This window comes from Nematolebias whitei, chromosome 11 (genome assembly GCF_014905685.2).
Source record: "Nematolebias whitei isolate Nwh7 chromosome 11, NemWhi1, whole genome shotgun sequence".
Lineage (NCBI taxonomy): Eukaryota > Metazoa > Chordata > Actinopteri > Cyprinodontiformes > Rivulidae > Nematolebias > Nematolebias whitei.
The window spans coordinates 620,732-627,232 of NC_056508.1; positions in this window are offsets into that span (position 1 = coordinate 620,732).

A 6,501-nucleotide genomic window follows, 5' to 3' on the forward strand; every position below is an offset into this window, starting at 1 on the left:
TGCATTAATGGTGCCTTTCCAGACATGCAAGCTGCCCATGCCACAAGCGCTCATGCAACCCCATACCATCAGTGATGCAGGCTTCTGAACGGAGCGTTGATAACAACTTGGGCTATCCTTGTCCTCTCTGGTCCGGATGACATGGTGTCCCAGTGTTCCATAAAGAACTTCAAATCGTGACTCATCTGACCACAGAACAGTCTTTCATTTTGCCACACTCCATTTTAAATGACCCCTGGCCCAGTGCAAACGTCTGAGCTTGTGGCGCTTGCTTAGAAATGGCTTCCTCTTTGCACTGTAGAGTTTCAGCTGGCAACGGCGGATGGCACGGTGGATTGTGTTCACTGACAATGCTTTCTGGAAGTATTCCTGAGCCCATTCTGTTATTTCCTTGACAGTGGCATTCCTGTTTGAGGTGCAGTGACGTTTAAGGGCCCGGAGATCACGAGCATCCAGTAGTTTTACGGCCTTGACCCTTACGCACAGCGATTGTTCCAGATTCTCTGAATCTTTTGATGATGTTATGCACGGTTGATGATGATAACTTAAAAGTCTTTGCTATTTTACTCTGGGTAACACCATTCTGGTATTGCTGCACTATCTTTCTGTGCAACAATGGTGGAATTGGTGATCCTCTTACCATCTTGGCTACTGAGAGACACTGACACTCTGAGAAGCTCTTTTTATACCAATCGTGTTGTCAATTGACCTAATTAGTGTTAATTGGTCTTCCAGCTGTTCGTTATATGCTCAATTTCCTTTTTCCAGCCACTTATTGCTACTTGTCCCAACTTTTTTGGGATTTGTTGACGCTGTGAAATTTTGAATCAACATATTTTTCCTTTAAAATGTTACATTTACTCAGATTAAACTTTTGATCTGTCATCTATGTTACAAATAAAAAATTGACATTTGCCATCTCCACATCATTGCATTCAGTTTTTATTCACAATTTGTTTAGTGTCCCAACTTTTTTGGTATCCGGTTTGTATGTGAAGCCCATTTATTAACTAAATATAAAATGAGAAAAACATTTTTTGTTATCATTCATTCATTTTGTTATTCATCCATACTCATCTGCTCACACAGACTCATGTTCGTGTTGCTGTTGTTTGCCGTAGTATTTTGCACTCTTAATGTTTAACGTATTTCTTCATGTATATCTTAGATTTTTATTTACTGTTTCTTTTTACAGTTTATATTTTTTTGCTATTGTTGGATGTAACCGGTACCCTGTGTACACAGTTTTGTTCGACCTCAGGTACCACGTGTGATGAAATGTCAATAAAACCTACTTCTTGTTTCTGTCAGGAAACTGGTCAGTGCCACTGTAAACCCAACGTCTGCAGTGGAACGTGCTCAACTTGTAAGGACGGCTACTATAATCTGCTGGATCACAACTATTTTGGCTGCCAGGGTGAATAATCTTCAAGAAAGAATTAGAGTAAACTCATGCAGGTTTCCTTCTGAATTCAAGCTTGGGAATTTGTATTTGTTCTGTTTTTTAGGTTGCCGGTGTGACATTGGTGGATCAGTGGGTCCGTTTTGTGGAGATCAAAATGGTCAATGTCGCTGCAGACCCAACATGGAGGGAGCTCAGTGTAACCTGTAAGTTAAAAGATCTGAGAGAAAGTTCAAGCAGCATTTGTGTTGAATATTTTGGTCTGTTGCCATGTGGCTGTTGCTGAGTGGTTAGAGCAGTTGTCCTCCAATGCAAGAGTTGGGGGTTTGAATCCACCAGCAGTCACAAGCCGAATTGTCCCTGGGCAAGACACTGAACCCCTCACAGCCTCTGATGTGTGTCCATCAGTGTATGAATGTGATAAAGCTCTGATTAGTCTCTTTAGAATGATTTGTTCAATTATCTTTGTAGAGATCTAGTATAGAGCTGTATGAACGGGTCAATGAGGCACAGATTGTTGTAAAGAGCTCTGAGTGTCTTGATCTGATAGAAAGGTGTTATACAAGTGCAGTCCATTTACCATTTACCATTTTAATGAATTGCTCAGAAAGCAATAAATGGATGTACTGTTAACATTTTAAGTCAATCAAAGATGGCCACTATAGCTAACAAATGAAGACTAGCATGGTTATATGAGGACCTTTATTGGTGCTGACTGTCCCAGCAGTCTCCTGGTGGGGAAAAAACAACAGAAAAACACTTATAAATGTGTTGCACCCTTACAGGACACTAAAACAATGCTTTGTTTTTCTTGAGAAATGATTCACTTAAAATCATTTGTTTAATGTATTTCTACATAGCTTTAGTTTGTCTTGGAGTCAAAAAAAATTGTGAGAAGAAATAATTTGTTGTTTATTTTCTAAAGATATTTTAAATCAGTACGGGCAGTTTTGTTGGTTTTCTTAAAGAGACAATTAATCTATGTGTTCTAGTCACATTTCAAAGGAAGTGTTTGGCTCTAATAAGTGTCACAGAAATCTTCAAGCTTTTCATCAGACATTTAGCCATTTAAAGTAAACAAACAGCCACTGAGAAGATGATAAGGTTGTGTGCACAACACTGAACAGTAATCAGAGAAGGCACACACGAGAGCTGTTTTATGAGCTCAGAAAGAAGATTATAAATATTTTAAAGGAAAGGCCACAAGACAAGACCATCTCCAAGTACCTTCTTGGTCCTCTGACCACAGATGACAAGATTATTAAAAATGCAGAAGGTTAATGACTCTGTAGCCAACCTCCTACGTCATGGATGCAAGAGGTATCGACCAACAGAAGACGCCATCTCCTCTGTGGTCCACACTGCTCTCACCCACCTGGAGCAGAACGACTCCTACGTCCGTATGCTCTTTGTGGACTTCACATCCTCCTTCAACACCATGATCCCCCAAACCCTGATGGACAAACTATCCACACTAGGACTAAGCCCCTCCATTTGCAACTGGGTACTAGACTTCTTAACAAACAGACTGCAGTCAGTGAGGATCCACAACTTCTCCTCCTCCATAACCCTCAGCGTTGGCTCTCCTCAGGGATGTGTGTTGAGCCCCCTCCTGTTTGATTGATTGATTGATTGATTTTTATTGTCAATTCTGCATATGTACAGGACATACATAGAAATTGAAATTGCGTTACACTCCTACTCAAATTGCAGCAAACAACAACATTAGCAAAAATAAACTAACACAACTAGTTATATTAAAAAAATATAAAAAAATATAAAAGTGAACAGCAGCAGGACCTCTGATGCAACGTGCTCAATAGTGACTAACAGGAGACAAAGGGACGCTGACTGAAGACAATAACATGATGAGAGGTAGATAATGGATGTGCAAGGCCAGAGTAAACAATAGTGCAATATAAAGTATAAACCTGAGAAACTTAGTAAAGTGAAGGTGTGCATACCGGTTCTATATAGAGTCACAGTTATGTACTGATGAGGTGATTAAGTGGAAATGACAATACCAGAATTACCAGAATAAAGAATAAACAGGACGAGTTGATCATAACAGTAGTGCAAAATGTAGTGAACTTAATCTGGTGTCACGACTAAGCCTAAGGTCAAAACCCTTGACCTTAAGAACCTTGTGGGACAGAAACTGTCGTTTCATTGATTTGAATCCAGAGATACAGGTTCACCCATCCTGAGACTCTCTTTCGTGATAATCAAGTGAAAGAACACTCTCTTTTTATTATCATTACTATTTTACAAATGTTGATAATCAAGTGTCTTAGTTCAAACCATTTTAGATGTTGCAGTGAACTAATCAATTTTATTAACTGTGTAATGATTTTTAATTCTCATGCAAAGTTAGAATTTATGTTGAGGTCTGTTACAGATTTTTATGCATTTTCTGACTTCTGCCTTTGAATGAGCAAGTGTACGTTTCCAGGGTCAGGAGTGAAGCAGACATGCGTTGGAACAACTGTCCTGTTTATATCCTCTCAAACGTCAACAGGGGGTTTTGGCACCTGTTTCTTAAACTCGCCAAAACAAAACTCTCTCTGTCTGTGAGAACATTTCTGATCTTTCCATAACAATTCTTGCTGCATTCTAACCTTTTACGTCACAAAACACACCCCGTCTGGTCGGTTCTGGCCAATGGGAATACTCCCAGATGAACCGGGAAAACAGCTCTTTAAAATGTCGGTACTTCCTGGTCTAACCAGTTCTGTGAGGGTTCTGGGACAGTTCTGTTGGAGTTCGGTTGGATACACAGTTCTGTTCAGTTCTGTGCGGAGAAGCCCAGTTCTGGGAGCCGGGAAGATCCTGACATGACAACAGAGCTCTTCCGAGTTCATGGGATTATAACATTTTCCACTGAGGTGAGCTGATGTCGGACAGAGCCTCGCCATTACTCCGGACGAGTAACAGCATCCTACTGAGACGCTGAAAGGGTGCGTTAAACGGAATCTCGCCTGAGACATCTCCAGGTAAAAGAGTCGATTTCACCACCTAAGTGTACTGTAAGGAGAAGCTGAAGAAAGCCCGGAGAGTGCCGTTCTGTTAACACTCTCCCTCAAACACCATCTTACTCCCTCTAAACTTCTTTCCCATCTTTAAACTCCTCTCTCAAGTAGAAATTCTTCCAGATATCGTGTCCTCACGATCCGCTGGAGGGATTTGCGGCAGGATGCTGTGCATTCTGGAGGTTTTCCAGTCAGGTTTTAAAACTCTCCACAGTACAGAATCTGCTTTAATTAGAGTTTTTAACGACATCCTTCTTGATTGTGATTCTGGTAATCATGTTGTTCTGATTTTACTTGACCTAACTGCTGCTTTTGATACAGTGGACCACAACATTTTAATATCGCGATTACGACATATTGTTGGTATTGATGGCACTGTTCTTAAATGGTTTAAGTCTTACTTGGAGGAGAGAACATTTTCAGTGAAAATTAATGACTCTGAATCATCTTCAGTTCCAATGCAATATGGTGTCCCGCAGGGCTCAATTCTGGGCCCTATGCTCTTCTCGTTGTACTTACTGCCTCTGGGTTCTATCCTTAGGAAACATGGGATTTCATTCCATTGTTACGCTGATGATTGTCAGATTTATTTACCCCTAAAGCAGAAGGATGGACATACGCTCACACATCTCCTGGAATGTCTAGGAGATATTAAAGCTTGGTTGGCCTTGAACTTTTTAAATTTTAATGAAAACAAAACCGAGGTGATGGTGTTTGGACCCAGTGGCTCCTGTGAGTCCTCCTCTATTGACCTGGGACCCTTGGAGAAATATTTTAAACCTGTTATTACAGATCTTGGTTTTAAGGTGGACAGTGATTTTAAATTGGACAGCCAAATCAAAGCCGTGGTTAAGTCCAGCTTTTATCATTTAAGGCGATTGGCGTCAGTGAAGTCTTTTCTTTCTAGGCAGCATTTTGAAATGGTGATCCACGCTTTTATTTCGACTCGATTGGATTACTGTAATGCACTTTATCTGGGAGTCAGTCAGTTGCTGCTCTCACGTCTGCAGCTGGTTCAGAATGCTGCTGCACGACTTTTAACAGGAACTCGAAAGAGGGAACATGTGACCCCTGTCCTGGCTTCACTTCACTGGCTGCCTGTATATTTTAGGATTCATTTTAAAATTCTTATGTTTGTTTTTAAATCACTGCATAATCTTGCCCCGGCTTACCTCTCTGAGCTTCTTCATCCCTACATACCCTATCGGTCTCTCAGGTCAGCAGATCAGCTGCTCTTGGAGGTACCAAGAACAAGAAGGAAGCTCAGAGGGGACAGGGCTTTCTCTGTCATGGGCCCTAAGTTATGGAACGACTTGCCTTTGCAGGTCAGAGAGTCCCCTTCACTGTCCATTTTTAAAGTTCGTCTTAAAACTCATTTATTCTACTTGGCTTTTAACACCAGCGGGATCTAGTTTTTAAATTTTGTATGCTTTTAAAATGTATGTTTTTAACACCAGCAGGATCTAGTTTTAAATTGTATGTTTTCTGTTTTTAAACTGTTTTTATTTCCACTTTTATTATGTTGTGTTTTAATGTACAGCACTTTGTGTCAGCCATGGTTGTTTTAAGGTGCTTTATAAAAAAGTTGGTATGGTATGGTATGGTATTTAGAAATGTCTGTGTAAAGTGCTCATCCACCGCCGTGTGGGAAAAAGATCATAAGTGTACAGTTTTCATAAATGTCTGTGGTGAATCAACGGAAAAATCATGGCCGTATGATTTTTCCTGATTGATTGCTTATGTTGTTATTTTCATAATTTGCCAAATTAATGTAAATGTTTGATGTTAAACTTTGATTCTGTAAATAAATGACCGCATTCATTTTGATGGGTCAAATATAAATGACGTCTCACGTTTGCATTTCATTAAATTCAATGCACGTTTTATTCAGATCAGAAAAATGAGGAATCCGTGTTAATTGATGAATATATCCGAGCATCTGTTCATCTACAAAAATATAATGCAATAAACAGTAGAGTGAGCTTGTAGGCTGTTAAAGTGACCGATTCATGAACTATTCATAAAACTAAATAAATGTCCCAGAGCAGTTTTGAAGGGGGGGGGGGGGGG